The following is a 17,185-nucleotide window of genomic DNA, read 5'->3' on the forward strand; positions in this document are numbered from 1 at the left end:
GTGTGGAGTTTGCATGTTCTCCCCGTGCCTGCGTGGGTTTTCTCCGGGCACTCCGGTTTCCTCCCACGTCCCAAAAACATGCATGGTAGGTTGATTGACAACTCTAAATTGCCCGTAGGTGTGAATGTGAATGCGAATGGTTGTTTGTTTGTATGTGCCCTGCGATTGGCTGGCAACCAGTTCAGGGTGTACCCCCCCTCCTGCCCGATGATGGCTGGAATAGGCTCCAGCACGCCCGCGACCCTGGTGAGGAGAAGCAGCTCAGAAAATGGATGGATGGATATTACCGGTTATAAATTTGTATTTCAGGAGTGGAAAGTCATATTGAGGAAATATATGCATAATTTTAATGACTGACTCTCAAAATAGCCACAAAAAAGTGAGGAAAATAACCTGTAACATAACGAAAGGTTGCATATTTTTTTGAGGATAAGGTTTTAATCTTGCAGGAATAAACTTGTATTTTATTTTGGGGAAAAGGTCATCATTTTACGTACATAGTCATATTTCTTTCAAGAAAAAGTTATTTTCTCATGAGAAAAAGTAAATCTGAGAAGAATCCCCCACCCCCTGAAAAAAAGAACACTTACAATTATGATGCATGAATGTGCAAATTCTCACACTTACCAGTGCCTAAACTTAGCAGTCTAAGAGTAGGAGTCGCAGTACCTCCTTCGACCAGGCATATATTCACTGAGTAATATTATTATATATTTAAATATTACTTTTTTTCATACTACTTAATTCTAATCAAACAACAGCTTTTTTTCTTACTTAAACTTATGCCTTTATTTTCATATATGTACATTTTTATTTGCAATTCTATTTTGTCTTTTTGATGAAGCCTTAACACTACTTTGCTGCCATTGTCTGTACATGTACATCGTAAATTACACTTCAAAACTGGCAAGGACAAAAAGCGCAAGTGAAACAACTACAACCAAACTGGAGAATTTTAGCTAAGAGACTAATTTGAAAGAAAAAAAAAAGATAAATGGAGGCTTATTCCCAGTTGTGTGACTAATTTGAAATTCTTTTGGAAATTAACAGTATGCGATGCGATGAGAAGAGTGTTTTGACAGCGTAGATTTGGATTAAATCCATTTTGAGTGGGTCATTTCCCACAAAGGAAACACCTTCAAACAGGGTGGGGTGGGGTGGGGGACCATTATTATGAATTAAACATGTGATGAATGAAGTGTTTAATGTCATTAATATGTCTCATTCTTTTCATGGGCCCATTCTCCACCCCTATCAGAGTATTTGCATTGAGCCGAGGAGGCGACGCTGTGTCAATGTCAAACGGAGCGTTTGTAATGTTGCTGAGCGCCGTTCGTTTCGCATATTTTCAGCGATGCGTTAATGTCAGGATGTGTCGTTTCCATTTCTTAGACACGAGCAGGAGGCCCAACAGCCCGGGCGGATGTGTAAATACAAGAGAAAACACTTAACTATGACATCATATGTGCCGGGTTATTACTCTCCCTTTTTAAAAGGAATTATGTTTGAGTACGATTCCTCCCCTACCGTTGCTATATTCCCAAGCTTTGAGGAAACTATCCATTAGGAAGACTGATATATTTTGAAGAAACAAAATCAAAAAACGCTGATTGGATAGGAGGCTGAAACCAACCTCAGGTCCATGCAAAACTGGATGCTGCCATATTTTACTCCACAGTCTCCAGTTGGCTTTAGCCACAAGTTTTCCAGTGGCCCTCTTGAATAAAATTGCTGCGTCTTTTTTACTTTTTAGGGTACGCTGCTAAAAATGACAAAAATCACAATATCAAACACACATGCTTGTGTTTTTTTTATCCTGTCACTGTGCCTTCACTCTGCATACTGCTATATTATGGCCCAGAGTCTCCACTTGGGTGTAGCAGTCTAGTTTTTTCCTGCCTTCAGTCACCTCTGGAATAAATTAGCATTTTAGCATTTGAAGTTAAATGACTAGAAATCACAAAATCATCCATCCATCCATTTTCGACACCGCTTATCCCCACTAGGGTCGCGGGTATGCTCGAGCCTCCATCCATCCATCCATTTTCTGAGCTCACTAGGGTCACGGCGTGGTGGAGCCTATACCAGCTAACTGCAGGCAGGTTAGAGCGTCTCCCTCACAGTTCTGAGGTATGGGGTTCAATCTTTGACCCCATCTGTGTGGATTTTGCATGTTCTCCCCGTGCCTGCGTGGGTTTTGCTCCTGGCAACGGTCAATTTTCTTCCTGACCTAATTCTCCTCTTGAATGAAATTGGTGTGTCATTTCAGTATTTGAAGATAAGCAGCATTCTCACATTAATTTACTGTGTTGCTGTGCCATATAGCTCTTAAGTGCTTCACTGTTATATTGTGCTCTATAGTCTCCACTTGGGTGCAGGAATAAGTTTTCTCACCGCCCTCTTGAATGAAATCACCGCATCTACAAAACCTTGTAGGATATGCGGGTAGAAATAACAAAATCAAACACACATTCTAACATTGGTTTACCCTGTTGCTGTGCCTTAGCTCAGCGCACTGCACTATACTGTCTTATTTTCACCAGTCTCCACTTGGCTGCAGTGGGCCGTTTTCTTACTGCCCTCGGCCTCTTCTGAAACAAAATTACTCTCATTGCATGAGTCCACCATGCAAGATACACGGCCATAAATAACAAAATCAAACACACATGCCTATGTTAGCTTGGCCTGCTGCTGTGCCTAAGCTGGGGATGTTAAGCTCCACAGTCTGCACTTGGCTGCTGCTATAAGTTTTCTATATGCCATCACTCAAATAGCTGTCACCTGCTTCCTTTCTTTTGATCATATGAGGGCAATGAAGAGAGGTATCTGAACACGAGTCGATATTAAACTCTACAACCACATTCAGTGAACCCATATCAATTTTGAATCCATACATAAATGAATCCTGATTGGCGACCGGCTTGGCCATTGAAGCAAAGAATCACTGCTTGGCAACATGGCCTGTGTCATATTCAAAAGCTCATTAGTTTCAAAGCCATTAAGAGCGACTGTAAATAGTTACCCGAGAGAGCCCCCGATGCCGACACTCTGACATCTTGTTTTATGCTGTTTATTTCTCTGTAATCCATTCAAAAACAAAGCCATGAGACCCCAGGCCGGATAAGTGGCTGAACTTGAGTTTATAAAAACACATGGGCCTTTAAAAGCCTTTTACAAGACAATTGGAGTGGCATGACTGGTTTAAAATTTTAATGAGTTTATTGAAATTGAAGTTGAGGACGTGGCGTGATATGGGGTCTGGGAGAGTGTTTGTCGGACAAGGCTAAACGCAAACCTGAGTCCACCATGGCACACGCATGTTCTAGTCTTCTGTGTCACATGATTTAAACCGTGTATGTGTACATTCTTTTTAAGCGATTTAGGGAATACAATGTGGAGCCTCTATGGTCGAACACAATCTATTCATTGACACCGTTTAACCTGTGGTTTGTAAACAATTTTCCCCATTGGATATAATGAACGCAGCATGGTGAACCTAGTGGTTAGCATGTCTGCCTCACGGTTATGAGGTTTTGGATTTTAATCTCGGCTCCGGCCTTCTTGACGTGGAAATTGCATTTTCTCCCTGTGCTTGCTAGGTTTAATTTAATTACAGTAAGTTAGCACCCATTATTTCTGTCATGTTGTAATGTTGGTTTGACCTGACTAATTAGAATACATGACCTGACAAGATATATTTGAAGAAACTCAGTATACAGTACACAAGTTTATACAGTAAATGACCAAGACATTTAAATAGACACATTGATCAACCTTGTGATCGGTTATCGTTGTTTTTGTTCATAAATGTTCATAACTTTTATGGAGAGAATTTCTAGGCACAGTTGAGGCATAAAGGAGGTCCGGGTTAGTGGCCTCAGTATTGCATCTCTGCGTTTTGCAGACGATGTGTTTCTGTTGGCTTCATCAAACCGTGATCTCCAACTATCACTGGAGCGGTTCGGTCCTCAGTCAGAAAAGGGTGGAGTGTCCTCTTCAGGTCGGGGATGAGATCCTGCCCCAAGTGGAGTATGTTGGGGTCTTGTTCACAAGTGAGGGAAGAATGGAACGGGAGATCGACAGGCGGATTGGTGCATCGTCTGCAGTAATCCGGCCTCCCCGGCCAGGTGTTCCGGGCACTTTCTACTGGGAGGAGGGCCCGGGGACAACCCAGGACAGGCTGGGAGAGACTTTGTCTCTCGGATGGCTTGGGAACACCTCGGGATCCCTCTGGACGAGGTGGACAAAGTGGCTGGGGAGAGGGAAGTCTGGGCTTCTCTGCTTAAGCTGCTGCCCCTGCGACCTGACCTCAGATAAGCGGAGGAAAATGGATGGATGAAATAGAGTTTTGTCACTACAGCACATACTGCCATACAAATTTGGCTGGGACACTGCAGAAACAAATGTAGTTTATGGTGTTCTTTATGTCTTGTCAACGTTTACTTGTGTTGTCAGATTGTATGTGTTTGCTAAATGACTCGGCGAGGATTTTCTGAGGTGTTGTGCAGATGTACTTATCTTTTCTTTAGCAGTAGTTCTGTTTGAGGAATCACACATTTTTACGTATTCTTCATACTCAGGGATGGGAGGGTTACTTTTCAAAGGTGTTCCAATACGGTTACTAGTTACCTATGATGATGACAATAAGTGATGTCATGACCGCTGAATATTTTTTTTTTTATTCCCGGTGACAGGTTTAGCAGCTGGTATTGGTAATAGTGTTTAAATAAGTAAAGCAGTGAGTGATTGGGACAGAATAGTGAGATATTTACTGAGGGTACAGCTGTAGGGCTATGCTAGCTAGCTCCTCTATTAGCCTCACCAGCAGTCGAGATGACTTTGACAGTGCACAGTTTTCTTTGTAGCTGTTATTCATGATGAATAAATCCTCCAGTGAATAGACCATGGAAATAGCACCGTCCTTTCTCCATGTTCTTCGTTTCACTTTTAAACTGGCCGCGTTTGGGAAGCCAGCACGTCCATTCAGGGGCCTGTATCATTTTCCTGTTGGCCCAAAAAAACTATACATGCGTTCCATTGAGGTTCATTGTTTCATTCAATTCACCCACTTGTTAAGCTGCTAAACTCCTGAAAAGGTTGCTCGGCCCGCTAGTTTGAAAGCGAGAGTTTATTTTGCTTTCCACTGAGTCACATGACTGAATTATGTCAGGTGATTCAGCGAATGAGAACTTTATGTACTTCCTCCTTTCTCTCTCCCTCCTATGAAGTCCATGCACCCGTTCGGTTGTTTTCTTTTCGAGATCATTAGTCAGGATGGAGGGATGGGAGGTCTGGACAGACCTTCCACCCTGGTCAGCTTATGTAATTATTTTGTAGTGTTAGTAAATCATTAGAGTCCATATGATGAAGTTTAAGTGTTTATTTTGGAAAGGCTATTGCGGATTGACAGTAAAAGAGAATTTTATACAATCTAAGTAGGCCATAATCACATTCGTGTTGGTGTTTGTTTTTATGTTCGTCAATGGTTGTATGGATGAGTGTAGCATCAAGTGAGGAGGAGGTAACTGTTAAATGCATTTGTTTAACACAAAATGAAGAGGAGCCTATGGAAGTAAAAAATTTCTTCAGTCGACTAACAATTTCCCCATAGGAAATAATAATAATAATAATCAGTTGAAATAATACAGAACCAGCCATTTTTACAGCACAAAACTCTTTTTAGATCTCCTGAAACTTGGCCTGTTTTAAGGGGGCAACCTCAGTGCAGCCTGGCATGTTGCAGCACAATGTGGTACTCCACTGCAAGTCTAAATTCTGGCTTTCCTGTACGGGATACTCTAAAAAAACAATTGCTTAAAAATCTGCAGTATAATTATAATAATTTAAGTCCATCAAGAATGGTTTGCCTACAGATACAACATGACGCAAAGCACTTTTTTCTATGAGACAAAGCTATAGCCTGACTAAATTACGCTCCTCCCCTTAGTTCAACATAGTTGCTTGGCACCAAGATGCCGCCAGTTTGCGCCAAAGCCATATTTTATATAGTTTTCATCTGAGGGGTTTTCAGCAAATAACAGCAGATGGGTCGCCCCCCAAAAAATCTGTGAATAGGCAAATTCATGAATGTGGAACCACAAATATGCAGGGGTTCATTGTACATGCTTTGTTGCTTTTATTAGGAAATTATCACTGCAACCTCACGACATATTTTCAAGTCAAACCTAGTGACTAAATCAAAAAGATATTCTGTTCAATTAGCACAGTTGATTAATCATTTGGAGGCCATCGATTATACAGGGGGTTGCGCTGTCAGCTTCCTCATTATTCCCCTCGTAAGTAGCAGAGTGCTTCGTCAAGATGCGCGGCGACGAGTGGATGATGCCTTCCTCTTAGCGGCCTGACATTTTCATCCATCACGCACATTTTGGATCTCTCAATCTGCTTGCCGCTCCATCATCGCACCGCCACTGTAACTTGCGGCCAGGGAGTTATCCATTAATGAAAAAATAACATATCACAGCCGTATAAATGGGCTGTGGGAGAAGTGAGAGCACTTCAGAAAATGCTCAGATAATTGGAATGTCTGGCAGCAGATTGATGGATGCCCTATAATTACCTTTGTGTTATTATTTCAGGGCCAGACCAAAAAAAAAAAGATGGAAGGGAAAAAGCTCGCCTTCATTAATCTCATTAATGTGCGGAATTAATATCATTTTATCAGACATTCCAGAGCTGCTGGTGGTGCCTGGTTCTCGAGTCATGATTCAGCGCTGTCAGCAGGAGGTGCATCAATCTAAGTCGCAGGAAAGCGTAGCAACAAATATGGAGGCCCTTTTGTTTTTTTGTCACTGTTCACCGTCACAATTTCTTTTCAAAGACAGGAAAAACACTCAAATATTGCTCATTTGTAGCTATAACATTTTTGAAAAAAATCCTTGTAATAATTATGTTTCAATTCCAGTTTAAAATGGTAAAACACGGAGAGCTCACTGAAATTGGAAAGGCCCGCAGTAAAGCACTTCACATTAGAGACATTTTACGAGATTCCCACCAGGTCCCGTGGGTCACGTGGGACGCCCACGGGATACGAGTGGATTTCACTTTTAATCATGGGATTGGATAGGAGCGGTAGTGAATGTCACCGGGAGCGGGCAGGAGCAGAACTATGACAACAAAATCACTGGGAGTGGAAACCATGACAGGAGTGGAAACCATGTTTTTTTCGGGATTCTGTAAAATTTTGGCTCGGGATTGGGAGGGAATACCTGTGGGAGTGGGAGTGAGCGGCTCAAATGACATTCCAATTCATTCCCTTTTCAGCCTCGACTTCACAATGCTGGATGGTCTCTCCTCATTTTTGGCATGATGTCTGAAACATTTGTTAAGCACTGTATATATAATGGTTGTAATTAAAAATAATTCCAACTGCCTAGATATCAGTATTACAGTATTATCAAACTTGAAGGCAATTAATGTAATTTAAAATGTAACTATAAAATATAGTTATAACACGAACATCAACATTGTAATACATTTAACTGAATGAAAATAGGCGGCACCGTGGACAACTGGTTAGAGCGTCAGCCTCACAGTTCTGAGGACCCGGGTTCAATCCCCGGCCCCGCCTGTGTGGAGTTTGCATGTTCTCCTCGTGCCTGCGTGGGTTTTCTCCACATCCCAAAAAAAACATGCATTAATTGGAGACTCTAAATTGCCCGTAGGCATGACTGTGAGTGCGAATGGTTGTTTGTTTCTATGTGCCCTGTGATTGGCTGGCAACCAGTTCAGGGTGTCCTGCCCGATGACAGCTGGGATAGGCTCCAGCACGCCCGCGAACCTAGTGAGGAGAAGCGGCTCAGAAAATGGATGGATGGATGAATGAAAATAACGTAATGTTATAAATTTTAAAAAAGGGAAAAAAATAAGTCAATAAAAAACCTTAATACACCTTTTAGTAGTAATAGTAGCAGTGATTTTTACTGCAAACAAACAAATGTTAAACAACATATATAGACAAGTAAAACATAATAATAGTGCAAAATGGGCAATAAGAACAATCGTAGAAAAGAAAACCGCACAATAATTAATAACAAAATAAAGACAAAACAATAAATAAAACATTTTCATAAAATATAAAATAAAAAGTAGTGCAATGTAAAAAATTCTAAACAAAATAGAATGTATTCATGACATATTTGGTAGTTTCTAATAATATTTTTAAATAAAAATTATGTAATGTATGTAAATAATTGTTAGAAAAGTAAACAAAAATGCAATGCAATAAATCTCTAGAAAAATTAAAAGTAATAAATTATGCAAAGTTTTGCAAAAAAAACTCTAGACAATAAAAATTTAACTTAGTAGTAGTAGTAATAATACTACTAATAATAATAATAATACAACGCTGCTGTCGGTCAGAATCATTGCATCACATTTCTGTGGGGCCAATTATGTATTACTCGTGCACTCACTGTAGTTGTCTCGCCATACTGCACTATTTGCATATACTGGCCACTCATGCCAGAGTAGCATCTGCTCCATTTGCACACTGATTGAGGAGTATCTGTAACATTTGCACAGCCAACATTGTCCCAGATGATCGCACTACTCGTCACTTTAAACCGCATACACTCCTTGAAGTCTCGGCGCCCTTTGCACAATGGTCATTGCACCGGACTATTACAATATTAGTCATTCGAACTGCTCTATGTGCTAGAGGACTCTGCATCTTTTTGCACAATTGTTTTTGTCAATGTCTTTATGTCTCCAAAGTGTTTTGTAAATTGTGTTGTACTAGAGCGGCTGTTGTACTAGAGCGGCTCCAACTACCGGAGACAGATTCCTTGTGTGTTTTGGACAGACTTGGCAAATAAAGATGATTCTGATTCTGATTCTGATTCTGATCTTGAAAACCATCACTTTTCAGGGAAACAAAAATGTCATGTTTATTGAGCCATTAACATTGCAACATCAGAAAGAGCAAGCCATTTTCATACCTGTAGATTGGTCACTAATCTGTAAAAATAATAGACCTGGGTGTGGACTCACCAATAGTATCGATTTGTGAAAAGAAAACTCAGTTGATCAAATTTGGACATAGGCTAGGATGAGGTTTCCATTTCATAAATACTGGGCCACACAGGGCTCAGAAACAATTTAACAGTTTTACACAACAGCTCTACCTACAGATTTAATTTGTATTTTTTTTAAAGACCACCCAAAAAGAAAAAAGTTATTCAAAAAGCCAAACCCTATCATGCACCAAAATGAGTAATATAAGGACTCATTCATTTGTCTGCAGCAGACGTGGATATTTGGCCGCTAAATATACAGTAATTGAATTAACGTGGATTGAGGTCATGGTTGATTGCTGTGTGTCCTCATGGTCTGCGTGAACAGCTGTTTTCTGCTTCCCTTCCTTAGACGGCATCAGGAATAACACCCCACCCACCCGACTTCCATCGCATGGTTTAATTATGAACGATGTAGGCACACGCCTAACGAGGTAAACATGATCTTCTTTGCTTAACATGGAATCTTTGTCATTCATGAACTCAATGAGACGTAAAGATTGTCAGCGGATCGTCTTTTTAACGGGAGGCCCGTCACTGGGATACACATGAGCCGGACCACCTGCAGTCTGGAAGTCATTACGGCGGAGTCACGGGATAACCTACATGTAAACTCAGTCACTTCACCTCAAATTGGGTGTAAAGATCCCATTTCCTCTCCAAGCTGAACCATCTGCAGGACGACCACGATATGATGTACTTCCCACCCTCGCTGCTATTCTGTCATAGCAACGCAAAAGCTGATTGTGAAGGAACTGGATGGACTACAACTGACTTTTACTATCGTTGTGGTTTTGCTGATTCGTTTGGAGATGCAGTAACAACAAATGCAACTTCACATTCTCTTCTTAGCTCCAGTGCTCTGTTTTCTTGCTGCCCTTAGGCCCCTCTTGAACAGATGAGTCTCTTTACATTCCAACAAGTAAATACAGGAGACCCTCGTTCTTATCCATAGTTGTTGTTTAATTGTGAGTCCTGTTTTCTCACTGCCCTCAATCTCCTAACAGATAAAATAGTCGTGTCATTGTAACATTAGAAGAGATGTGGCTAGAAATGACAAAAATGAACACATGCTAATATTAGCTGACCCTGTTGCTGTTTCAAAGTTCTGGACGATGTAGTATTTTCGTCCACAGTCTCCACTTCACGGCAGTACTGTTTTTTACGGCCTATAGTCTTCTCTTGAATAAGATGATTCTCTTTACATACCAAAAAGTAAATACAGGAGACTCTTCTTCTTATCTATTGTTGTTTAACCGTGGGTCTCATTTTCTTGCCACCCTCAGTCTCGGATAAAATAGTTGCGTCATTGTAACATTTGAGGATAACCTGCTAGAAATGACATAAAAATAAGGACACTTGAGTACATTTGGGAAGGAGAGTACGCTGGCACATTTTGTCTGCAGCTTTTCTGTCAGATATGTTTTCGTTTTGGTTAATGGTTTACTTTCATTCAGATTAATAGCCGTACTGTGGCCGTAGGTGGAATCTGGGCAGGCTTTCGCTTGTCTCGGTATGGCTGGCTCTCGCTAGCTGGGACTGCTACCCCTTTTTTGGGCCCAAGGACAGTTGTACCCCCTGTCCCGTTCGGCTCTCCTGTTTCTGTAATACAATTTTAGAATGAAACCGTAACAGGAGTTTGTCTGAACTAACAAAAGGAATTGGAAGTGTGGCTTTTTTATTATTTTTCCAGGCTAAGTCTTGTTGATGTTTGTAGTTTTAAAAATGCAGCAGGTAATTAACATGGTGAAACAACCAACTTAAAAACGAGCATAACACTGGGTGGACAGTGAAGTCCACCCAGCGGGGAGAACATGCAAACTCCACACAGGCGGGGCCGGGGATTGAACCCCAGACCTCAGAACTGTGAGGCAGACGCTCTAACCAGTCGCCCACCGTGTCGCCGATTTGTGGTTCCCTTTTATGCTAATTCCGTCTGTAAGCCGTACTGGTTGTAAGTGTTGAATTCTATTTAGTGATGTAATCATCATAAGATTATAAAGAAATGTGGCCCATGGCCATATAGCAAACAGTACGGACGTGTCAGTATGGTAGCTAATGTCAGCAATATAGCTAACGGTATTTAGCTGCTAAATTGCTGCAGCCCCCCTAAAATAGGCCTAATGTCGCCACTGATTGGTACTTTTCAAAAAGTACAGTTTCAAAAATTCTACTTTTACAAATTTTTCTTTACACCACTTTATTCACATTATATTATGTTTTTTGTTCTTCATGAAAAAATATTAACTTTACTCTTATTATATTATAAATTTCTCAAATTTAGTATTTTTTTATTGAAAATAAAATGCCATTTCTTGAAATATTACCACATTTCCTTAAAAGAACATAACATTATGACTCTTCATGGAAAACACAACTTCTGATAACATTATTAAAATTTTTTTTGCTTGAAGAAATCTGCCTTTCTCCTTGTAATATTGTTGCCACCTTCTTGTTTTGTCAATAACATGAAATTATTCTGACTCCCCCAGCTGACTGATATGAATTAGGCATGGAAGTACATCTGAAAGATGGAAATTATCACCCCCTTCCAACAGCAATCAATTGGGGAAGCAGAAAATCCATAGCAGCTGATTTGTGAACCATTACGTTTTGAAGGCAAAGCTCATAATGTTCATATTCAACAGCTTTACTGTGTGTCCGGCGAGGGTGCGGTAAAGAGGCAGTGGGGAGTTAGCGCGTTATGACGCCGAGTGTTTGCAGGCAGACCATTAGAGAACGAGGGAATCACGTTGGAGGGATTGAAGATCATTAAACAAATCAATGCAAGTCTATCTGCAAGATTGCCCACACGCAATGAGACAATGAGAGAAAATGTACTGTGGGCGATGTGTTATTATCATATTTACAAGTTGTCTTTGGATTCAGTGAAGCATAGCAATAACAGTGCAGCCTCAACAGTATCATCGCTCAGCTCCAGTCCTTGTGTTTATACAACATATTAAACATACATCCTGGTAGGTGGTAGCCGTAATGTGATAACACAAAACAGACCAATTGATATTTGGCCCTTTATCCCTGCAGTGCTAGTCAGCCCGTCAAGTGTGAAATTATACAACCAAGAACACCTTTTGTGAGCTGCCTACTTCTGAAAATGTGTACGTGAACAAGACGTTCTGCACATCTACCCTGCTGGAAGTTCCAGAGCCACTTAGCCGGGTAGCCGATGCATTATCATGTCAAAGTCCAAATGTAAGTACAGCTACAGCTACAGTATAAGCACAGGTTCATGTGAGATAGGGAAGACTGGTAAAAATTGAGCATACGGGTAGGTTGAGCCACCGCTTGTTGCTCAGAAATAACACATTTAACGTGACTAATGTTTGAAGCGTGAAGGTAAGACCCACTGCCAGAAGTGGTGAGACGATTGTGTAAAAAAGGTTTTTCACTCATGAAAGTAAATTTAGTGTATCATAAAGTTAATGATGATTGTGTAAAGACCAAAGTACATTGTTTTGAATGTGTTTAATACATCAGTTAGGGTATCTATGAGCTGCAAAATTGGATATTATAGCCAGCATAAAAGTGCACCATAATCACTGTGGGAATAATAAATTTAATATAGTAGCCATGGGCAAGTTGAGCACGCTGAGCTCGTGGCAGGTGTGAAAATAGATCTATGGACAAAACCTTTTAATATGATGTGCATCCAGATTAGGCTACATTCACACTGCGTATGATGCCCAATTCACAGTTTTTGTTAAATCCGATCTTATTATGTAGTTGTACACATTACAAAAACAAAATGTGAACTAACTGTATGTGTCCGTGAAGTGACACACATACGCATAAAGTGTGACGTCAGTCATCTCTTTTCTCCACTGACTATTTTCTGGTCCTTTGTCTGCCATTGCTTTTCGCACCTGTCTGATTAGTTGAACAATTGTGTCATTTTTTGATAGGTTGGATGAGTGCAATCTGAGGGTCCAGACTGCAATCATATTGGATACAGACAGAACAAAAAGACAAAAACCTGGCCGATTTTTGCCCATAAAATCAGCAGGCTGATTAATCGGTTTGGCCCTACTTTAATTGTACTGTTGTTGAACTGGTGTTGTTATACTTGTGCTGTTGTTACACTTTACTTTAGTTACGCTGTTATTCGTGTCGTACTTCCATATCATATCACTCACAAAATGGTCTGGTTGGGTACAGAAAATAGATCGACGGTTGCTCTGATGTAATCGTAGCAATCGGGGCATATTTGCATGGGTAATTCTTTTTAGTGCTATGACATATTCATCAGCATACTGGTGCTCTATTCCTCCAGCATTATGACTTGGCATGGCTCAACCTTTCCACATAGTTAGTGAAGGAAACACAATACAGTTTGTGACATTCCACTCAGGCAACTAGCACATTTTTACAATGTTTTGTGAACAGGATTTTATTTTCTACCCAGAATGGGAGATGAAACTGAAAGCATTCTGTCTGAGGGATGCTTTAACAGCTTCATCCAGTGGATTGTTATCCTCTGATAAATGCCCAGTGACATGTGTAGCACACTTACACACCTGGGAATGTTTTCATATCTCACAATGACGTGTGGTGGTAAAGCATCAGAGTCTGAGTCAAAGGTCACCTGAACCGTTTAGCCTTTGAGCGGTTGCTAGGCTCTAAAAGAGCGAGCTCCCCGGGTGAATGATTCACTCGCGGCAAGGCCGCTCCATCTGGGGATGGAGAGATCTCAGGTCTACGGGCCACCATGGGACTAATTCATCTTTCTTTGCATTCTGAATGCTAATTGCATGAAACAGTAAACACCATTGTGCCGTTTTTCCCCACAACACGCCCCCTGTCCGCTTCCATTAGCTGGCATGCTTACTGTGCTGCTGTGAAGAGGATCAGCACAGCACACCGCACGCATAACGATATCTCTACTGACAATAGTGACTCTCCTCCGCCAAACCAGATGTCTGTCAAAGTACAGTATCAAGACTGCTGGCTTTGTTCACTGTCTTGTTTTGTATTGTGTAATGTAAGTTGATCCGACACACATGTTGCCAACTGTACTTTTTATTTTCACTCCTTAAAGAACAATATTTTACATCTCTTACTGAGATGAAAACGGAGATTACCTACACTTCACATGCACCATTCACATTCATGTGCACTTTGGGGACCGGTCGAAAAACATATTCTCTTAGAATATTACAACCACTGGGGTGGAAAGGCTCAACTTTGGCTCGATTATTTGTACGTGTATACCACTTAAGCCACATTTTACTGTCACCTCCATGACACACAGGGTCAACAATAGGTCATCCAACTATCATCCACATAAAATGCTCCCTTTTAGATTAACCAAAATCTTGTTGTTTGAAAAACTCCAATTTGAAAGCAAGACTTGTGTTAACTTGTTTTGTCTGGACAAAATGATTTACGTTTTTTAACTTTCTGACATCAGAATGTATACCTTTTGATCATCATACTCACAAATTTACACAAAAAACATTAGCGACTGTCATGAAACGTTGTGGAGGTATGTGTACAGACATCTATCATTTTGAAAACTCTACTGCCACCTATAGGAAACAAATGTTGGATTTTGGTGGTGGTTTCTATATTGTTTTCAACAGATTTTTGAAGAAAATGTAGCATTTTAGTTAACTGAAAACTCCAGTTTGAAAACATTGTCTGCAATCCACCACTGCTACCTCCATCCAGTGTGAAAACGAGATTTAACATTTTAAATGCCGTTTGATAACAAAAACTATACAACCAATTTGCATAAAACTTTCCAGAGCGCTGACATGTGCTGAGCAAAGGTCCATTCAATTCATATGGATGGATCGATAGATAGCTAGATAGATAGATAGATACAGTAGATAGAAATATAAAGTAGATAGATACATTAGATGATAACAGAAACTCAGTGTCGAGTAATTGGTTAAAGAAGAGTGCAGTAGCAGGTGAAGGCAGGCTGAGATGTCCCCCCCCCTTGGTGCACAGGAGTCAGGATCATTGATCGAGGCTGGCGAGCGGTGGAAGCCGCCATTTAGGTTGCGGGAACACAACTCTGCTCTTATTGATTGATGAGCCCGCTGCCGTTAATATCATTTATCGAAGCTGCGGTCGACACAACTCTATGACAGTTGGCCCACCTCTATAATAAGTAGTAATTGATGGAGGCCTCCCCTCTCGCCACTCAAGCGGTGACCCCATCGCAGTGAAAGTCAGGTGGATTGCCTCCAACGGCGTTATGATTGATATCATCAGATTACATAACCCCTCTGCAGAAGCCTCGTGGCCCCACTCAAGTGTGTGCATTGATTTTTGATTAGGACACCACTCAACACATCTCGCAGAAAAGCTGGGGAGATATATCCAGCAGATAAGGCCATATTTGGTATTACCTCTGCCAAGGAGGTTATGTTGTCATCCATGCTGAGCAGGGTTACTGAAAAAATACAGTACTGTGAGGAAGTAACCAATTTTATCCGAGAGGAGACTGAGGGCAGAAACAAAATGTTTGTATTATTCAATATTGTTTATTTTTATTTCCAGATGTATCACAAAGGAAAGGTTGAAAACGCTTAACGTAAGCGTAAAAAAGATTAAACTTGATCAGTGTCAGAAAATTGCAATCAGTCATGTCCAAAATGTGGACATCTATACTTATGCCCACGTTAACCTTTGAAAATATCAAAATGATCGCCCCAGTATTTTGGATTTTATGGACATTGTTTTACTCTCGTTTTACCCACAGCGCTCACTAATAGAGAAAAAGCTTAATGTCGCTTAAGGTCAGAAAACCTGGACCAATCATCACCAAAATTCAAGATGAGCGTTTTCCTGAATAAGCAATGTTAAGCTTTTTCTCTATAGTGAAAACCAAGATGGCGCCTACCAGTCTGGTCGCCTCGGTAACGCGCTCTCTGGTATTGTCTTTGTTTTTGTGTTTTTTGTCCGTCTTTGGAGACCTTACACGACTCACTTACACAAGGGGAGACCTGGTAACCATCAAGGAGGCTACTCCGGACTTTCTGTCACCAACTTTTGAATATCCGCTCAGTTTTTTCCCCGAGTTACTCACCGGAGCGGCGTCCGCGGTTTTCGGCGCATGGAGACGGAAGCGGCGCCACAGAGGGAAGCGAGCCGGCATTCAGGTGAAATTCCGCAAGAGAGGACACAGATTGGCGTTCCCGTCGATCCACCTCGCGAATGTACGCTCCCTACCCAGCAAAATGGACGAGCTTCATCTTCTGTTAAAGACCAGTAAAGACTTCGGACTTTCCGTGGCCATGTGCTTCATGGAGACCTGGCTTTGTGACGCTGTACCCGATGGCGCCGTCATGCTTCCCGGCTTCAACATTCATCGAGCGGACCGCGACATGGAATCATCGGGGAAAACTAAGGGCGGCGGGATATGCCTCTATATCAACGGAAAATGGTGTACGGACGTCACGGTGCTCAGCACACACTGCAGCTCGCATTTGGAGTCGCTATTCTTAAACTGTAAACCATTCTACTCGCCACGTGAGTTCGCATCATTCATACTGGCTGGAGTCTATATAACGCCTCAAGCTAACACGAACGCCGCATTGCTAACGCTTGCCGAACAAGTCAACGAAATTTTAAAAAAAAACACCCGGACTAACCCCTCATTATTCTCGGGGACTTTAACAAAGCTAAACTCAACCACGAACTCCCTAAATACAAGCAGCACATCGACTGTCCTACGAGGGAAAATAATACTTCAGACCACTGCTACACTACGGTAAAAAACGCATACCGTGCTATACCTCGTGCAGCCCTGGGCTCGTCTGGTCACTGCTTAATTCACTTAATACCGACATACAGGCAAGAACTTAAATGTGCGAAGCCTACAGTGAAAACAGTCAAAAAGTGGACCAATGAAGCCAAGATGGAACTTCAAAGCTGTTTAGACTGCACAGACTGGAGTGTCTTTGAAAATTCAGCTGGCAGCCTGGATGAATATACGGACACTGTCACGTCCTATATCAGTTTCTGTGAAGAGGTTTGTGTACCAACAAAATCATTTCGCACATTCAACAACAACAAGCCGTGGTTCACTGCTAAACTTAAGCAGCTTCGCCAAGCTAAGGAGGACGCATATCAGAGCGGGGACAGGGCCCTGTATAATCGAGCTAGAAACCAGCTTACTA

Source organism: Phycodurus eques, chromosome 2, assembly GCF_024500275.1.
Source record: "Phycodurus eques isolate BA_2022a chromosome 2, UOR_Pequ_1.1, whole genome shotgun sequence".
NCBI classification, from domain to species: Eukaryota; Metazoa; Chordata; class Actinopteri; order Syngnathiformes; family Syngnathidae; genus Phycodurus; species Phycodurus eques.